The following is a 13,471-nucleotide window of genomic DNA, read 5'->3' as shown; positions in this document are numbered from 1 at the left end:
AGGGTTTGCATGCACGCGATCGATAGCATTGCGGAAGCGGACTCAGCGGAGTCATCCTTGCAGGCGAAACGCAGTGGAGCTTATTGCCTCAGATGACGCTGACTCCCACAAGAAATGATGATTTGCATTTGCTACGTACGTGCTATGCTGTTTTCTCGTGAAACGTGGTGTATTCTCAATCTGTCTGCTCCCATGAAAAGCAGCAGCAACTGCAAACAGCGCTTGTTCCAGATTTCGGAGTTTGAGACCCTTAGACGGCCGGGTCATGCGATCTCCGCTATGTTCCCAAGCACTGATCCTGCTTAGAACACTGCGTACTGCGAACACGAACGAGCGGTAGGTCATCCGACGCACACAAAAGATTATGGGGGTTTTACGTGCCAAAACCACAATCTCATTATGAGGTACGCCGTAGCGGAGGACTCCGGAATAATTTGGGCCACCAGGAGTTCTTTAACGTGCACTTAAGTCTAAGTACTTAGGTGCTTTCGCATTTCGCCCCCGTCGAACTGCGGCCGCCGTGTTCGGGATTCGATCTCGTGCTTACTAGCAGAACACCATAACCACTAAGTAACCACGGCGGGTAAAATATAGCATGTATCAGCGAAGGAAATAGAAAGTTTCACTCCAACTCGTAATTCAAACTTTGCTTCATCCCTCACACAAGAACTGACCACTTTACAAAGCAGTTTAGAGCCTCCCTTTACAAGCGAGATATACGTGCTTAGCTTCTGAAATGACAACAGACATTACTATGCAATTTACTGCAACACGAACCGCACCGCACAGTTACCGCAAAAGCTGTCAGCAGTGTAGCAACGCCGTGCCACAGAACACCTTCCGCGCAACTATGAGAGAGGCCTGCAACATTTGCCTTCAACTTCCGACACGCTTGAGAGGCTTTCTCTCTGATGTGGCTGACCGAACGGACACGTATAGCGCAACACCGCGATTCCATGCCTCAATACAGAAACTTGAGCGTGGCATTAAGCGAAAGTGCCGCGGGGATAGCCATGTTTTTTTTTTAATTTGAATAGTTTCAAATGGTTTCGAATGTGTATCGAAAGAAGAAATCAACCGGGAGTACTAAAACCTACCGCGCGCTCCGATGTTTTTACCACGTGTTGCGCCGCCGCAGCGGCTTCAATCGCATCGCGGTACGCTCCCTACTATTATTTCCTTCCTCCGTGCCCTCTCTCCTAGCCATAGAGACATTCAACAAGTGTGGACACTCCCATACAGTCCAGCGGCCGAATGGACTGTAGCGCACCAAGTGAATGGGATTAACTCCGTCCGGTTTCGGTTTTGGGCTCGCGCGTTTATAACACCTGCTGGCACGCTTTATGCGGGCTGCGCAACTCGCGCGTTTTTTCAGCTCACTCGCGCGCTGTTTTAGTGCGGAATCGTTTATTTAATTAAAGCGATTGCGAACGATCTTTACAAGCCTCCATCGAATCTGCCACGTGCAATTTCATAAAGCAGAGGCAAAACGCCTTGTAAATGAAGAAATGTTTATTTCGCTCTATATATATGCTCGTTCTGGGCTTTTTGTGCGTTCATCCAACGTTGTGACACCAGCAAGCAGCAGTAGTTCCCGTATGAAGCTCCACCGGATGGCATCAGCTGAAAAAAACTAAATTACAAGAATGTGTCAGTTGGTATTTAGACCTTATAGGAATACTGCGTGTAGAGCGGAAACGCTCTAAAGTGATAAATGGGCGACATTACAAGCAAAAGCAATTCACTTCTGCATACATGGCGTCGAAAATTCCAGACTCGTTTCAAGCCGCACTATAAACTATGAACAAAAATTGGAGGACGCTTAAAGGGATACGGACACAAAATCTGAGCATTTTATGATAATACAGGAAATGAGTCCTCAGTGTGCGAGTACACCGAAAACAGGTAGTCACTTCGCTCATTTTTCAGCGGATGGCTTTATTTTTGCCGTTTTTGTGAGCACGCGCAACGGCGCCCGGCCCAAGCGAGTTGGAAGGCGTGACGTCACGACACCCTAGTCGGATAGCCACCCGGCCGGCCACGGTCATTAGACAGCTTTAGTTACACGTACGTAGAGGCTTTGCGTACGTAGAGCTTCTACGTGTCAGCAGTGCGCATGCGTAAAACGTAGCGGGCGCGCGCGCGTCTCACGGACGTACGTGAGATTCAATTCTTTGCGTGCGTTTCTTGCGTACGTAGACAGCTTCGCGTGGGTTTCGCGAGATCACGAACAAGCGATAGCGGGCCGCGCGCGCGCAGACGGCTTGCATCGAAACACGGCGACAGGATTGAATTGGCTACCACCGTGTTCACATTTCCCGATAGATGTGGCTACGGGGTCCCTATTGGCGTGCGTCGCGTACGTGTAGCTAAAAGCGTTTCAGATGGCGTGCACGTAAGGTACGTAGGCTTTTCACGTTTGCGTACGTGAAGCCTCTACGTACGTGTAACTAAAACTGTCTATTCGAGGAGCGTCGCCGCCGCGATCGCGAGCGTGGATTCGGGTTCTGGTGCTTTACCAGCGATGAGTACACGTCTGTAGACGAGGACCGTTCCATCTTAGCAAGAAATATAACCGCTTGCGTTTACGAGCCTTCCGCGTCAAGCGGCGAAGAGCAGGCGGCCTTGAACGTGCCGGTCAGGCAGTCCGGGCCAGCAACATGGTAATTTTTTTTTTCTAGTAAACGTGAAGTGCAGCGGCAGCAGTTCTTAAAGTTATGTTACGTAGGATGCAAAATGCCTAGTTTCGTGACCCGCGTTGAGGCAGAAAGGCAGCTATTACGGCTGAATCGTAGGTAGCGTAGCTCGTCGCTTTGTGCTTACCTACGCTGTCGGCTTTCGACCGCTGCACACTTAGTTTTTACGCGACGAGACACGGCATGTGTAGAATTTTCCAGCCGTTTCATAGCCCTATGTTTGCGGCTACTGCCACATTCACGCCATTAGAAGCAATTTACTGGTTGAACTCCTTGAGATGGGCGGCTGCGCTAGGGACCCGTCGACCAGATCACTTAGCTACACCGATTCTGTGGCCATAGAGAAAGGAAAGTTTTTGGCTGTGACATTTACTAGGGAAATTCTGCGCGAACGACCAAGTCATGAAGCCCGACGCATGATCATGCAGAGACCTGTGAAAATCCGTCATTTTTTGCTTGAGGTTGAAAAGCAACGTGTGAAAGGCAATACAGATAAATGTGCTGCGCATTTTAGATTACTGCACATGCATGCTCTTGTCTGGCATTCATTCACTGGCTGTGTTTTGTATATTTGATCAATTAAAAGAGCGCTCGTATGCTGTCGTTCAATATTATACGCAGCGAAAGTGTACACAACCTGACTATGTTGTTTTGTGACAAGAACATGCATCCGCAGGGTAAACAATTTCTGTCACAACCCGAAAATATCTGTTCTTGCACAGCCAATGAAAGGGTCATTTCCCTTCTTTCAACAGGCGCTCCTGCGGTCACCGCTGCAGCTACATGCATACAGAAAGAGAGAGGGTCTGTTGCCAGAACAACAAAAGATGACGAACACAGCTGACAGTTACGAATAGATCACTAAGCATCCGCTCTTTGAATTGTATTGCCTCAACAGGAGCCTTTCGAGCGGCATGCCAAGGCTTTTGAGCACAGCCGGGCTGGTCGCATAGTCATCATAGACGAAGAGATCCGCGCAAATGAAGCCATTAGAAATCTCCATGGAATCTCCTGTCAGCCACCAGGTATGGTGGCTGACAGGCACGTATGCAAAGTTTACGCACCTTCTCGTCTCTGGGAAACGTGCGCGACGGCGTGTCACGACCGATAATGCTGTCATAACAGCCATGGGCGCAGTAATGTCTGGGCATTTTCTTCCGCCGCGACGAATGCGTCAATACCGATCGACGACCGTGCGAACACGCGTGTAAGACGCACCGCCTGCATGGAGCGCTGACGGGGATAACGTTTCAGGCAGACCACGTGCGAACATAACCGACGGCGATAAACAAACGCTGCATGCAAGGGACCGACACTCCGGAAAGACTGCGCCGACTGTGGTTGACCTTGGCCGCACGCGCGGGGGTGTCATCACGACAAACTTCAGCTTCTCCCGGCGGCCGCTTGGAGGCAAGGCGCAACAAAAAATCGAAAAAGAAAGGTGTTTCTCGTTCATAATTCTAAGCGGCTTGTTGTATTCGTCATTTTCAACAGTTCAACTTTTGTTCTAACGCAAAAAACCACCCACCAACTTTTGTGTACGTATCCCTTTAAGCTTCGCCTTCAAGAGTGGAACGCGATAGCGTTATCGCACCCCATTCGCACCGCCCACTCATTCGCTCGGCATGCTCTTGACGAGACGAACGGGAGAAGCGGGCGAGTGGCGCGCCACCTGTCGGGGCAGCGCCGTACATTGCGGGGAGGGGGTGTGTGCGCTAAGCGTAGTAGAAATGTAGCGTAAACGCACTTCGCTACTCGTTTACCTGCGACTTCTGTAATTTAGAAGCTCATAATTACCTATATACACCGCAGTATAACCTTCTACGGCACGTTTCTAAGGCAACACCGCATTCACTAGAGGCGCTTTTGTACCGCTTCGAACCATCAAACTCATGGCTGAGTGATAGCGTCTCCGTCTCACTCCGGAGACCCTGGTTCGATTCCCACCCAGCACATCTTGCAAGTTGTTTTGATTTATGAATTGCCTTACGGGATTTTTCGCTCACGGCCGACGCCGCCGACGACACCGGCTTTTCTGCGACAGGAACTCCTTAACGCTATCGCGTTAAAACTTCCAATTTCCAAGCATTCCCCCATTACCGGGCATTATTGCCTGCACTTTAAGAGCTCCAACGCACGGTTGACTGCGCCTTTCCAAAACAACTTGGGCTCAGCCGACGCGATAGTAAGCTGCATACGCAGAGGTGGCCACAACACAGGCTCGCAGCCATACCATGCTGGACGCTAGCATGGTATGGCTAGCGTCTTGCACTCTAGAGAAATGCGTGGTTGCAAAGCCTGTTTTCAGTCGTTCAGAAGACAGAATTTTCGAGCTCTTGGAATTTGATCTCCTCGGCGTTAACTTTTACGCGTCCTGCGGGCGCAGGCAACACATTCCAGTGTTGCCACTCTTGGTAATCGCTCATCGCGTCTTCCACAACCATTAGTACCGAAAGAAGTTATAAGTAGTGGGGCCATAGAAAGCGTCACAAGCTTGTCTCACTAAGATTCAGTACACGCCAAGCTAACTGTCACCACGGCCGGCTTGCTTTTCTGCTAACTACTTCACCACAGGCGCGGCAAGCGTGCCTCAAGAGTATCCCAAAAAGTAACGAAATTAGTTACAACAATGTTCGGGGTCAGGAAAAGCGCCAAAACTTGTTCCAGTAAGATTCAGTACACTCGAAATTAACTGCGTCACACGGCCGAGGTAACTGCATCACAGAGTCGGGTGCGGCGAGCGTACCCAAAAACTAGCGAAATAAGTTATAATAATATTTGGGCTCATAGAAAGCGTCGCAAAGACCTCCCAGTTCGAGTCATTAACTCAAATTAGCTACGCCAGGACGGCCGAGCTGTTGTTCGCTAACTACGTCCCAAGTCTCAGCTGCGTGCCGTAAAAGCCAAAATTGCTTGAAATGCGTCGCAGAGTGTCAAAAAAATTTTCTCACCTTGCCGCTGTCCAATAGTGCCGTGTCGAAGTGCAGAATGAACGCCAGAATACGCCGGGAGCCCAACAAGCAGACTACGTCCGAAAGAGACGCGTCGCCGAACAGGCGAACTTCACATGCGCAACCGGCCACGCTGGCTTTGGTGGCCTGTCTGGCGCATGACGAGTGTATCTGTCGCGGCTGGCATGCCCTTAGCTTGTTGCTAGGTAACGCAAGAAAAATAAGTCGTAAAGTTCATTCACATATAGAACTTTTTTAGTTTTAGCGGGGAAGAATAAAAAAAATATAATACGTCTGTAAGTTCATTTCACATTTCCTTTTTTCCGATGCTTGCGTCAACTAACGGATGGGATCAACACTAGCCGTGACGTGTTTCCTGTTGCCAGTTTTCCTGTTGCCAGTCCTAGCTCAGGAGACAGACTACATTAAAACGTCGGAGGAGACGGCCGCGGTGTTGGCGTGAACGCGACACTCACAAGAAATTATGGACGGTGGAGGGCGGTTCGTATACCGTGTGAGCGGCTTCGGTAGCCAGATTGAGAGCAAACTAGTTGAGTTTTTACGCGAACTCGATCAGGTTGCCTTCTGCTCTTGGTGCGCTATGGTGACGACAGCGCCGCTGTACATCGTTTCTTGCGGCCACCTCATCTGCCTTCAATGCATCTGTTTTAGTCGGCAAACCAAGTGCCCCGTTCACGGCAAAGCCGCAGTTGATATCACAATGACGCCGCGGTTACGCTCTTACGATGCTGGATGCGAGAAAGTTCGTTGTGTGAATGCGATTCGCGGTTGCAGGTACGAAGGTACGCTTCAAGCCCTGGACGGCCACCTGAAAGAAGCGTGTGCGTTCCACATCGTCGCATGCGCAAGGTGCAGGCGCGGCGTGCCCTGCAAGGACATGAGCACTCACTTTCCGACCTGCGAGGGTGCATCGGAAGCCTCGGAAAACTCTGGTGCCGCGGCGTTTCTGGTCGAAGACTTGGTCAACACTCGCAAGGAGCTCGAGCAAGCGCTGACTTTGGCTAATTCGGACGAGCAATGCGAGCTTCGCAAGGCTGTAATCTCAGCGAGCGAGATGTTGGTCCGGCTTGAAGCTCAACTGACCCAATTGAGCTCAACGCAGTGAATCGAGCTTGAAGGCCAGTGTGTGTGCCCTTCGCACCAAATGGAACAGTGCGCTTTTCTCGTGCTCCTGAAGTTCACAAGTCGCTCTCGAAAGAATCGAGAGGGCCACACCGTGGATAGCAGCGAGGGTTTCGACACGTGCGGACTTCCTGTACACCCGATATTGTGTTATTTGCGTTAATTCCGTTCTTTTCTCGATGTACATTGTTACCCTTTTATTATAGCTTGTACGAATTGGAGACAAATGAAAACACGCTTCAAGCTAACAGTTATTTTCTTACTGCTTGTCCATTTTATTTACACGCTGAAGTAGGGTAGTGATAGCAACGAGAAAAGTTGAGTCACTTTAGCATATGATAAAGAGCATGAAGGCGAAAGCCTGTGCGCTCACAAGACATCCATTAAATTACTTTGACGTTCTCATTAGAATGCATTGTTACTTCCTATTGTATTCTCTTTGCTTGCTTTTCTTTTTTTCGGTCGCCTAGACACCGCCACTGGTTCTGCGTGGCACATTAGAATGGTCGTGTAAAGTTTATGAAGACCACCAAAGCGACCCTGAATCACTTCTTATCGAAGTGGGGATGGGCATATGAAGTGAAAATAGGCTATTTCAGAAATACATTGCCGCAAAAAGTGTTTCAATACGTTCAGCAGAAGCCGGCTTATTGGCGATCAAACACGGTATCTGCTGTACTCCCGTTTCTTCAATACCTTGCGCTGCAAAGGCTTCGGCGGTGTGGGACGTGCTGTCAACGCTCCGCCTTCTAAATGTAACTGTGGCGCGCATTTCAAATTTCATTGTGGATATTAACGTAGACGCCACGACTCCGGTTTCGGTGCTTACGACGAGCTCAACGGAAGCCAAATGCGGTTGTCCTCCGCAAGCAGCAGTGGACTTAGCCAGTGGACTCATCACATAGCCGACCGCAGCCACCAATACAAGCCGCGTATGGGAGTCCGCTTTATTACGAAATAAAGCGCCCAGAAGAGAATGAGGAGCAGGCTTCTGTTTCTAAAGAGAGAAAAGGTGACTTCGCGCTCCGCTTACGAGCACCGGGCACCGTACGACCGCAAAACTTGGCCGCGAGATCTTCACGGCAGCGTATATGCTATCAGCGGACTACGTTATTTCACCCAGCCCGAGGGGTGGTTCAGGACCCATTTAAGAGACATACGCAGGTTCACTGAATGAATTTTCTTTTTATTTGGCATATTAATCGACGAGGGTTGTTATGGGCTTTGTATATATGGTGCCTTCTAATTTCATGTAGCTCAGGCAGAATGAGATAGACACGGAAACAAATTAGGCAAACATCCAGCGCTAACTTTCAACAGGTTTATTTCCAATACTCGCAGGCGTACTTATACTCCGCAAAGCGTCATAAGGCCCGTGTACATTGATCGGCAAACAAAACCGGGAATATCGCACGCAGACACTTTCGTGGCTACACTGATTATCTATCTAAGCAGTAACTTAGCGCGATAAAAACACGGGAACAAGAAACGTGGAGAAGGACAAGCGCTACTCACAACTGTTTAATGCAAGGGAGGATAGTACATATATATCCTCTTGTCACGCATGCGCATACCAAGCAGAAGAGAACAGGCACATGCACATCAAAGGCGGTGGCGCAAGAAGTCAAATTTGGCATCTAGTAATGAGATACAAGGCTCACTTATACACCTATCTCTATTCTTCTTGATAAAGAAGGCCTCAAGAGCGAGCCTGCAAGAGGCGCTGCCGCTCCTGCCCAGAATAGTAATCGCAGAAAATCGAGCGTCACAACCACACGCGCTAACATGAGCCACCATATGTGCGCCCTTATCCTGCTTTTTCTTTAGTTTTTGCGCATGTTCCCATAAACGGTCATTCACGCAACGCTCGGTTTGTGCAATGTAGAGATGCCCGCAAGGGCGCAACCCCTCTGGAGCACTCAACAAAGGGCTTCTCATGCCTCGTGCGGCAGCCCCGCCTGGTCTCACAGTAAACTCGGAAGCACAGTTTCGAAATCTTGTTGGGCGCAGAAAAAAACAAGGTGAACACAATGACGGTTAGCAACCTTTTTTAAGGTTGTGTGACACCTTGTGCACGTAGGGTATAACCTCTGGTTTTACCTTCGGTCGTTTGACCTCTGCTCTCACCCTTCGTGCTCCAAGCTTTACTTTTTCCAGAAGAGACTCTACTAAAGCGTTGATGACCGTCAGAGGGAAACCAGCTGCCAAAAGGCGTCAGCTTGGTACGTAAAACTATACCGCATTTGGTGTACGCGCGATTTCCGCAAAGCCGATTCCAAGCAAGGACTACCTACTGCTCGCTTCACCACCTTAGAATGTGTAGAGTCGTACGGCAGCAATTGCTTTATGGATCGTGGTTGATAGGCACAGCGGACGTGGCCAGCTTTAAAAGACAGTTTTGAATCTAGGAACTGCAGGCCTGTGGCGTCAGGAAGTTCATGGGTAAAAACGAGCCCTTGGCCTTGGTTATTAAAAGCTTCTAAAATAAAAGCAGGGGATGTAAAGTCACCCTTATTGTTTAAAAGCACTAAAAAATCATCAACATACCTAAAAACTTTTAAAAGCTGTCCCCCGTTAAAAACATGCTCCAAATACCTATCAACAAAAGACAAAAAAAAGTGTCGCACAAAATAGGAGCAACGCAAGGCCCTATACACACTCCCCGGCGTCGCAGATATGGCTGCTTGTTGTGAAGAACAAAAGTCACGCTTAAATAAAACTCGAGCAATCTTAAAAAGCTGTCCACAGAAAGACCCGCTCACTTCTGGACGTCGACAACGTCGTTGTGCTCAATACATTCCCTTAAGAAAACCAGAAACTTATCCTGAGGAATTGAGTAGAATAGATCTTCTACGTCAACAGAAAAACCATACTTAATACCGTCATTACACTTAACAAATTGCGTAACCTCTAAAGAACTTTTCACACGGAAAGGATCATCCACATGTTGCTTCTTAAGCTTATTCAAAAGCAAAAGGCTCACGCATTGCTGCCACGCCCCGCGCTCGCTAACAATAGTTCTGAAAGGAATATCGGGCTTGTGCGTTTTCGCGGTAAAGTAAGCCGTCGAACAGTTTTCTTTGCCATTCTTGATCCTTTAGCAAGGGTGGTCAAGTTCAAACTTTTGCTGAACTCGATGAATTTTGACTTGACTCTAACGGCACTCTTACTAATAGGATCGAAATTCTTATTCACCGCTGCCTGCGTTTTTTCGTCAAACCGGCCTTTTAGCAACACAACAAACCCACCTTCCTTATCTGACTGCAACAGCATAAGCTCACTATGCTTGAAATACTTCACGACACCTTCTAAGCTCTTTTTAGCATGAACGTCTGTAGCCCTGCTTGTACACTTTGAGATGCAGTACAGTCCCTCCTTCAGGCACTGGTCACGGTCCTCTTGGCTACACCTTGCAGAAACATCTCGGTTAAGCCCGACGAGGTCGTGGGGCCGGACGGAGGGTGGAGCAGCATACTTCGGACCTTTCTCCAGTAGCCTTGAAACGTGCTCGGGGAGCGATACTTGGTCTAAAACGACCACCGGTTTACCCTGTGCCTGATTTGTGGTCGATGACCTCAGAAGGAAGTTGAGCATGCTACTCCACCTTGTCTCCGTGATCTGAGCCGCCAGTTTTCCAAGATCACGCAGTTTTCTGCTCGCTAGCCATTCCGGATTACCGTGGTGGCACACAACGGGCAGCCAGTCTTGCAGAAGTCGAACTTGGCGCCAGAGCTCAGACTTCAATAGTTGGCAAAGCCTCTTGAGATGTCCCCAGGAAGGCTTCACGAAACCAAACAACACAAACGACTCGAGGGTATAATCCTTTCCGGACACAGAAGGCGTAAAACCTGACCCGGCATGTGGCTTCGACGATATGGGAAGCAAGGACATCGGTGACGGAGGACTGCAGAGAATACACAGAAAAGGAATTGCACAATGTACGAGAAATGAATTCTAGAAGAGTTGATTGTTGGGCTAGTTGGTCGTCCATAATTGAAGTAGTAACTTAGCGCGATAGAACCACGGCAACGAGAAGGGTGGACGAGGACAAGCGCTACTCAGAACTGTTTAATGGAAGGAAAGATAGTACATATACATCCTCTTATCATGCATGTGCATACCAAGCATAAGAAAACAGGCACATGCACGTCAAAGGCGGTTGCGCAAGAAGTCAAATTCGGCATCTAGTGATGAGACAGAAGGCTCACTTATGCGCCTATCTCTATTCTTCTTTATAAAGAAGGCCTCAAGAGCGAGCCTGGAAGAGCCGTTGCCACTCCTGCCCAGAATGGTAGTCGCAGAACATCGAGCGTCATAACCACACGCGCTAACATGAGTCACCACTCTCCGGGGCCTTGCGTGCGGTGCTTCTTGGGTAGGACTCGGCCCACAGGGTTGCCGGACTACTGAAGATGGTTTGGTACGTACTAACTATTCGTTGGGCCTACCGTCACAGGGATGGACGTACGCAGGAAGCAATGGGCTGTTTTCTGCCACCGCGCGCGTCGCTCTTCGTTTCAAATATGCTGCCCATGAAATGAGGGGAAAGGTGGGGGCGCCTGACCCACGACGACAGAATATTAAAAGCATTACTTGCACTTACCATTGCGGTTAGTGGAGTTATTAGAGCCCTTACCTCCAAACCAGTACAGAGCGTCCGAGCATGGTCTATTGTTGCCATGCACTTCTTAAAGGGGCCCTGAACCACCCCTCAGGCTTGCTGAAATAACGTAGTCCGCGGGTAGCATACGCTGTTCTGAACATCTCAGCCATGTTCTGCTTTCGTGCGCGGTCCGTGGAGCTCGCAAGCGGAGCGCGAAGTCGCCTTTTTCTCAAACGCTCTCGTTTCAAAAACCTCATGATCCTCGCTCTTTACGGTGTGCTCTGTTTCGTCATAAAGCGCACTCCAATACGCGGCTGCTATTGGTCGCTGCGCTCGGCTACACCGCGGCCGCCGCGAGGTGCTGCCACGAGTCCAGTGGCTAAGCGCACGGCGGTTCTCTGAGGACAGCCGCGTTTGGCTTACGTTTAGCGCGGCATAGGCACCAAACCAGAAATTTGAACTGCGCGCCACGATCCGCCGTAGCCTTCGCAGTGCAAGGCATTGGAGGAGAAAGGGGAGGAGCACAGCCGAGGCCGTGTTTGATTGCCGATAACTCCGCTCCTGCTGAACGCATTGAAGTACTTCTCGTGGCAAAGTGGTTCTGAAATAGCCTATCTGCACTTCAAATGTCTTTCTCCACTTCGATAAGAAGTGGTTCAGCGCCCCTTTAAGTTTAGTCAAATCGGCTGTTTTGCACCTTAAACTGTGGCGCTTATTTTCTCCCTAATTTTTGCCCCACTGTCTAGCACCTAGGAAGAGACAAGATGACTTGCGGGAGAGTTTTTGTCTTACTTCCGCTTAGTAAAGGCTCTGCTGTGTGTTTTTCGTTTTCAGAGAAATAAATAGCATTATCTTGCACTCTAAACGCCGAAGTCGTCGCATTTGCTTCAGATTTACGTGGACTATTTATGACATTGTGTGGTGCGAGCGACGTCTTTACGCTGTTGAGACGCGCCTCTCGAGTTCTCGCCGGTCTGCTGAGAGGCCGAAGACATTGAGCAGAACGACAGCGTTGACTGGGGCCATCGATCACGCTGGGCGCTGTAGAAGCACCGCGCAGACGTTGGCGATGACGCCGACAAGGCGGCGAGCGCTCGCGGAGACAGTCTAAAACTGCGTCAGCTGGGGCGGCTCCGCCACCGTTGCGCTCAGTGCAACCTTCACGTGAAAATAGCGAAAGTGAAACAATGCGCCGAGTTACGTCTCAACACGGCCAGAGGAATTAATTAGACGTTTCCCACGAGGCAACCTCACCCATCGATCAGCGCCTACCCAGAAGTCAACACAGCGTTGACACCGACTGCTGACGGTCCCAAAAAAGGCTCCCCTACCACTACCTGACAGCCTGCTCTAACGATGAAAAGGGCCAACGTCGAATGCTACTGTGGGAACGGCCTGGACCTTGAGTTCTCAGGTTGCTCTACGCTCACCTATTCCATGCCCTCGGAGGAGGGAGTGATGCGGAACGGTGCGATGTCATAGGCAGGGTATCGCGACCGATTCGACGATTGTGATTGGTTGCGACAGAGACATCAGTTTCCCTAGTCCAGTCGCCTACGGAAGACGACGGTATTAAAAGCAGAGACATTTCGTGCAGAGGAGCTGGCGTGTCCTGATGTGAACTCAGATGAATAATGTGCTTCTGCATGGAGTGGGCTTCCGTAACTGAAGCCGTGTAAGTAATATAAAATAAGCCCTTCTTCCTTCATTCCTACTACCGGACGGACTCGTCTATGGGCTTGGTGCATTCCTTGCCCTACCGCCACCTCCAGCCGCAACAGCCCGCACTACCTTAAATATTGTTACGATGGGGTGCGTTTATTTAAAGATGAAAAGGGGCAGCGCCGACACCGAGCCGCTGCAAAGACAAGCGCACTTCGTTCTCCTCTTCCTTCGTCCTTGCCCTAGCTTGAGCGCAACACTCCTCCCTTCACAGACTAAGCCCACTGGGTAACTGTTACGTGCACTCGGAGTCACGGGAATGACAGCGTTTCAGGCTGGCGACGTGACCAAGCTGCGTCTTAGACCGGTAGCCAGTAGAAACGAGACGAACAATCGAATATATAGGTCACATCATT

General features: G+C 49.7%; 1 long non-coding RNA gene across 1 annotated transcript; it reads right to left on the bottom strand.

The window, feature by feature from the left end:
- Positions 1–1,494: 1,494 nt before the first annotated feature.
- On the bottom strand, positions 1,495–5,783 carry LOC140213237 (uncharacterized). The gene is made up of 2 exons (XR_011890183.1): positions 5,648–5,783; positions 1,495–1,633 (listed from the first exon to the last, which is right to left on the bottom strand). It is a non-coding gene; the product is annotated as an uncharacterized lncRNA (long non-coding RNA).
- Positions 5,784–13,471: the final 7,688 nt, after the last annotated feature.

Source organism: Dermacentor andersoni, chromosome 9, assembly GCF_023375885.2.
Source record: "Dermacentor andersoni chromosome 9, qqDerAnde1_hic_scaffold, whole genome shotgun sequence".
Taxonomy (NCBI): Eukaryota; Metazoa; Arthropoda; class Arachnida; order Ixodida; family Ixodidae; genus Dermacentor; species Dermacentor andersoni.
This window is presented reverse-complemented; position numbering and strand designations above follow the sequence as displayed.